The following is a 6638-nucleotide window of genomic DNA, read 5'->3' as shown; positions in this document are numbered from 1 at the left end:
AGAAAGCAACAAAGAAAGAGAGGGGGGGAGTGGGAGAGGCGAATCTCTCTGCTTTCACTACATGCGGGGAGAATCAGGAAAGCCCCCACTAAACAACAAGGCCGGAAGTGGAGCTGCCATCTGTGAAATCCGAGCAGAAGAGTCCACACGGGTTAAAGACACGAAGAAAGACAGGGAAACAACTGCTCAAAGAGAAGAACAATCTGGCCCAGCCAGGGCCTGTCTCCTGAAGTTGTCTGGGCAACGAGGAGGGAGTGGGACGGAGGGAGGGAGGGCCTCCGAGGCTCGTGTCAAACAATAAACGAGAATAACATAAAAGGAAGTTAAAAAAAAAATTACGCATCATTCGTAGCATCACTGACGCCTCGAAAGGCGAGAGGCATATGTTTATGTCACTGTGGGACTGTTGTCTTTTTTCTTTCCTTTTTTTTTTCTTCCCTCTCTTCCCGGAAACTCACTTTTTAATTATTTCCTTTTCCTTTTCCTTTTCAGTTTTATTTTTTATTTTACTTTCATTTTTATTCGTTTATGTATTAATTTATTAGTAGTAGTAGTATTTTTTGGAGAGGTTGTCTCGCTCTCTCGCCCAGGCTGGTGTACAGCGGCGCGATCTCGGCTCACTGCAACCTCCGCCTCCCAGGTTCAAGCGATTCTCCTGCCTCAGCTCGGCCTCCCGAGTAGCTGAGATTACAGACGCGCACGACCATGCCCGGCTAATTTTTGGTCTTTTGACTGGAGACGGACGGGGTTTCACCATACTGGCCCTGCTGATCTGACCACCTCGTGATCCAGCGATCCACCGCCCCCGGCGTCCCAAAGCGCTGGGATGACAGGCTTGAGCCACCGCGCCGGGCCGAGTTATTCATTTTATTTTCTTCCTAATTTTTAATTGTATGTATGTATGTATGTATGTATGCATGTATCCATCCTTTCTTATTTTTTGAGACGGACAGAGAGACACAGTGAGAAACAGACAGAGAGAGAGAGAGAGAGAGAGAGGGAGAGAGAGAGAGAGAGGGAGAGAGAGAGTGAGAGACCTCCCCTTGGGCCTCAATGGTCTTTGCAATGTCCTTTCTTCAGAGATTCTGCAAACACAGTGTTTCCAACATTTTGAATCCAAAGAAAAGTTTAACTCTGTAACATGTATCCACAGATCACTAATCAGTCCCGATGATAGTTTATTTCTGGTTTTTCTCTGGGGAGTGTCGGTTTTTCTCCACAGGTTTCAAGGGGCTCCCAAAGTCCCTTCGCCGATTCCCTTAAGAAGAATATTTCCAAACCGACGTATCAAAAGAACGCTTTCACTTTGTGAGAGGAATCCCCACATTACAAAACCGTTTCACACATAGGCTCTCTTCAGTTTTTATCTGGGGATAATCTGTTTTTCACCCTAGGCCTCAATTGCAGCCCACATTATTTTCACAGATTCTACTAAAAGAGTGCTTCCAATCCGCTGAGTCCAAATACAGTTGTACCTCTGTGCGAGGAATCCACACACAAAGCAGTTTCTCAGGTAGCTTCCTTCTAGCTGTTATCAGGAAATATGTGCTTTTCCACCATTGGCCTCAAAGGAGTCCCAAATATCCTTTTGCAGATTCTACCACAGAAGTGTTTCCAACCTGCTGAACCGAAACACGGGTTTAACTCTGTGAGATGAATCCACATCTCACAAAGCCAATTCACAGATAGCTTCTTTCTACTGCTTCTCTGGGGATATTTGATTTTTCAACATAGGCCTCCATGGGCTCCCAAATATGCCTTGGCAAATTCTAGAGAAAGCGTGTTTCCAACACGTGAATCAAAAGAAAGGTTTAACTCTGTGAGATGCATCCAGTCACGCAAAGCAGTTTCACAGATCGTTTCGCTTCTTCATGGCTTTTCTCGGGGGGACAATCTGGTTTGGACAACCGGAATTAATGGGCTTGGAAATGTCTTCCCACACACTCAACAAAAAGAGCATTTCCAACCTGCTGACTCACACACACACACACAAACAAACAAAGAATACGTTCTGCGCTGGCAGATAAATCCAGACATCACGAAGCAGATTCAATGAAATATTCTCTCTGGTCTTTGTCTGGGGATATTCAGTTTGTCACCATAGGCCTCAAGGGCTCCCACACGTCCCTTTGGAATCTCTACAAAGAGAGCGTCTCCAACCCGCCTAATCAAAAGAAAGGTGTAACTCTTTAGGATGAGTCCACACATCGCAAAGCAGTTTCTCAAATACATTCTTTCTCATTTTTATCTGGGAATATTTGGTTATTCGCCATAGGCCTAAAGGGGCTCCCAAAAATCCGTTCAGAGAGACTGCCAAAAAAAAGTGTTTCTAACATGATGAATCAAAAGAATGGTTTATCGCTGAGAGATCAATCTGCGCATCACGAATCAATTTGACAGATAGCGTCTTTCTTGTTTCAATCTGTGGATATTCTGTTTTTCAACGTAGGCCTCAATGGGTTTCCAAATGTCCCTTCACAGATTCTACAGAAAGCGTGTTTCCAACCTCCTGGTTCAACAGATGTATCCGTTCGAGGTGAATCCACACGTCAAGAAGCAGTTTCACCAGTAGCATTTTTTCTCGTTTTCATCTGGGGATGTTCAGTGTCACCATAAGCCACAAAGGGCTCCCAAATGTCCCTTTGAAGATTCTGCCAAAAAACTGCTTCCAATCGGCCGCGTGCAGTGGCTCACGCCTGTCATCCCAGCATTTTGGGAGGCAGAGGTGGGTGGATCACCTGAGGTCAGGAGTTCAAGACCAGCCTGGCCAAAACGATGAAACCCCATCTCTACCAAGAATACAAAAAATTAGCCGGGCCTGGTAGCGGGTGCCTGTAACCCCAACTACTTGGGAGGCTGAGGCAGGAGAATCCCTTCAACTGGGAGGCAGAGGTTGCAGCGAGCCGAGATGGTGTCACTGCACTCCAGCCTGGGGGACAGAGTGAGACTCTGTCAAAACACACACACACACACACACACACACACACACACACACACACACACCCCAAAATGCTTCCAATCTGCTGAATCAACAGAAAGATGTAACTCTGTCAGAGGAATCTACACATCGCAAAGCAGTTTTGCAGATAGCTTCTTGTTAGTTTTTATCTACCGATTTTCTGTTTTTCACCCTAGGCCTCAAACAGCTCCCAAATGCCCTTTTGTAGATTCTACAAAAGGGGCGCTTCCAACCTGGTATATCAAAAGAAAGGTTTCACTCTGTGAGATGAATCCACACACCACAAAGCAGTTTCAGAGACAGCTTCTTTCTAGTTTTCATTTGGGGATATTCGGTTTTTCACAGTAGGCCTCAATGGGCTCCCAAAGGTATATTCGCGGATTCTACAGAAAGACTGCTTCAAACCTCCTAAATCAAAAATTTGTTGTAATTCTGTGGCATGAATCCACACATCACAAAGCAGTATCATAGAGAGCTGCTTTATTATTTCTGGGGTGGGGATGTTCGCTTTCTCACAATAGGCCCCAATGGGCTCCCAAATGTCCATGCTGCTTCCAAACTGCTGAATCCAAAGGCAGTTTTAACTCTGTATGAGGAATCCACACAACAGAAAGCTGTTTCATGAAGACCTTCTCTCTCGTTTTTATCTGAAAACATAAGATTTTTTCACCATACGACACAAGGGTCTCCTAAATGTACATAGACAGATTCTACAAAAAAATCCTTCCAACCTGCTGATTCAAAAGAAAGGTTTAACTCTGTGAGACGAATACACACACTACAAAGCAGTTTCACAGAGAATGGTGTTTTTTTGTGTGTTTGTTAGTTTGTTTGTGTTTTGGTTTGCTTTTTTGTTTTTTGCTTTTTTTTTGAGACGCAGTTTCGCGCCTGTTGCTCAGACTGGAGCGCAATGGCGCCATCTCGCCTCACTGCGATCTCCGCCTCCCAGGTTCAAGCAATTCTCCTGCCTCAGTTTCCCTTCCCGAGTAGCTGGGATTACAGGCATGTGCCACTGCGCCCCGCTAATTTGGTATTTTCAGTAGAGACGGGGTTTCTCCATGTGGGTCAGGCTGGTCTCGAACTGCCGACCTCAGGTGATCTGCCCGCCTCGGCCTCCCAAAGTGCTGGGAGGACAGGCGTGAGCCACCACGCCCGTACTACTTTATTGTACATAATACAATACATAAATTGTATTGTATTTACATTTATGTATTGATTGATTGATTGATTTACTTACTTATGCTGCCTGATCAAAGGTCACTCCGGCCCAGTCGTCAAAGTGGCCATTTCCTAGGCAACCAAGAAGGGGGGAGCTTGGAGGTGGGGGCGGGGGCGGTGGAGAAGACACAGTTGCCCCAGGCTGTGCGCAGGCGGCCTGAGCTTCCTTCCTCTGTTGAGGCCTCCATTTTCAGAGTAACAGTGGCCGCTAGGTGATGCCCGACGTCTGCCAATGAGACTGTCAGCCTGGAATGAATTGGGATCGCCTGGAGGGGGAGGCGGGAGGCGGAAGGATGGAGGCCCCCACAGCACAGTGGGTCACCGCGCCCTCCCAGGCGATCCCCACAACTCATCGACCAGGGCCCCTGGGGGCACACAGCCTAAGACCCCCCCCACCCATCGGATCATCTGGAACTTCTGTCCGTCCGGAGACGAGAGACGAGAGACGAGAGACCGACTGGAAATTCTCTCGGTCAAGGTCCAAACCTAAAAGAATCACTGACACAGACATCAGGACTAACAAAGACAATTTGTAAAAGTTTCCGTGTTTTGGGTGAATCCGTGTATTTCTGTATCACAAAATTACTGATTTTGAACGTTGCGGTTTTTCTACTCCTTACGTGTACGGTCCTGTGATAGACAGACCAGGGGACTCCTCAGCTCGGAGTCCATGAGGCCAGAAGCTGACATCCTAAATTTCTATGTAGAATGAATGTAAGCAGGCCAACCAAACACTGTGCCGTAAAACTGTCCGGAAGACAAGCGGTGGTGGTTGGGGGGCGGATGGGGGGGGGGGGGGGGGAGCCGGGTGCGGTACGCTCACGCCTGTCATCCCCGCACTTTGGGAGGCCGAGGGCAGGCGGATCCCTCGAGATGGTGGCCATTGCACTCCAGCGTGGGCAACAAGAGTGAAAACTCCGTCCAAAACAAGAACAACAACAGAAACGTTAAGTGCTGTCTGCTGTTATTTTTGCTTCCCACCCTGAGAAGAACATAATACAGCTGCTGTCTACCTGCCTGCCTGCCTGCCTGCCTGCCTGCGTGTCTGTCTGTCTGTCTGTCTGTCTGTCTGTCTGTGACAGGGTCTCGCTCTGTCTTTCGCCCAGGCTGGAGTGCACTGACACCATTATGGCTCACTGCAGCCTCAACTTCCCCGGGGTTAGGGGATTCCTCTAAGGGATCCTATGGATGGCCTCGGCCTCCCAAAGTGTTGGGGTTACAGGCGTGAGCCACCAGCACCCGGCCTGAGTTCACACATCTGGTCTCACTGCGTCTTAACCAGACGCCCGTGAAGAACTCAAGTCAAGAGAGAGAGAGTCGGCAAGAGACTTTCAGCATTCTCTCCCAAAACCAGTGAGGTGGATGGCGGCCGTGTGTCCCAAGCTCCTGTGGTTTTAGGTGGCCACGCGTAGAGGATAGATTTCAAATGTTTCCAGAGAGGCGCAAGCCACAGTCATTCAGGACATCCGAGCGCGAGATGGGGTTTCTGACAGCGACTTAAGGGCCAGGAAGGGCCAGAGTCTGCCAAGGCCCTCGTTCTAGGGTGGGGCCGATGGAACCCCAGGCAGAGGGAGCCAGCGGTCCGCACAGAGAGAGCTCCAGCCCTAGGCCCCACCGTGCAGACCGACTCAGAAGAAAGAGAGTCCCTCGTCCTACATATGTCACATCCCTCCACCGAACTTGGGAGCGGATCCGCTTTCCAAACATGAGGTGACTCTCGGTTTGAAATGGATCACAAGGGGCCGGGCTTTCCAGAGTCGGCATGATAAAGAAGTCATTCTGTGGCACAGAACGAGGTGTGGCTCTTATCGAGACTCTACAGTGAAAGGCAGTGAAACAGGGCGAAACCCCGTGTCTACTACAAATTAAAAGAGGAGCCGGGCATGGTGCCGCTGAAGGCAGGAGAATCGCTGGGACCCGGGAGGCAGAGGTTGCAGTGAGCTGAGATCATGCCACTGCACTCCAGTCGGGGGGACAGAGCGAGACCGCATCTCAGAAACAAACTCACAAAGCCAATCAAGGTGTTTAACGCAACGAGTCACCCTCGGGTCTCTTGACAGGATACGTCCAGCACCCGGGAAAACAGGGAAACGTCGAGGGGTGGGGTGGAATCTATTTTGTGGCCTCAAGGGAGGGTTTGAGAGATACTCCCGGAAACGTGACTGCCTAAGGAAGCCCCTCCGCCCAAGAAGCGAGATTCATTTCTAGCCTGTAGCCACCCACGAGGGAGAATCGGGCTCTCTACAGAACCCCCCCCCCCCACCCCCCGACCCACCCCCCGACTCGTGAAATGGTCTCTCTCACTCCGTCAGGCTCTATTCACGCCGTGTGGTTTTGTAACCTCCAGCGCGTGTGCGTGGGGTGGGGGATGGGGTGGGGTGGGGGCGGCTGTGGACAGAGGAAGGGAAAAAGCGATGGTGTCCCACGGGTGCCCGGGACCGTGGGTCGTGGTTGGGGTCGC

The 6638-nt window shown here is 49.6% G+C and overlaps 1 long non-coding RNA gene across 1 annotated transcript; it reads right to left on the bottom strand.

Moving 5' to 3' along the window:
• Positions 1 to 3424: 3424 nt before the first annotated feature.
• Positions 3425 to 5350, bottom strand: LOC140711381 (uncharacterized). The gene is made up of 2 exons (XR_012092559.1): positions 4197 to 5350; positions 3425 to 3606 (listed from the first exon to the last, which is right to left on the bottom strand). It is a non-coding gene; the product is annotated as an uncharacterized lncRNA (long non-coding RNA).
• Between the last annotated feature and the right edge of the window lie 1288 nt (positions 5351 to 6638).

This window comes from Chlorocebus sabaeus, unplaced genomic scaffold (assembly GCF_047675955.1).
Source record: "Chlorocebus sabaeus isolate Y175 unplaced genomic scaffold, mChlSab1.0.hap1 unalloc_scaffold_873, whole genome shotgun sequence".
NCBI classification, from domain to species: domain Eukaryota; kingdom Metazoa; phylum Chordata; class Mammalia; order Primates; family Cercopithecidae; genus Chlorocebus; species Chlorocebus sabaeus.
This window is presented reverse-complemented; position numbering and strand designations above follow the sequence as displayed.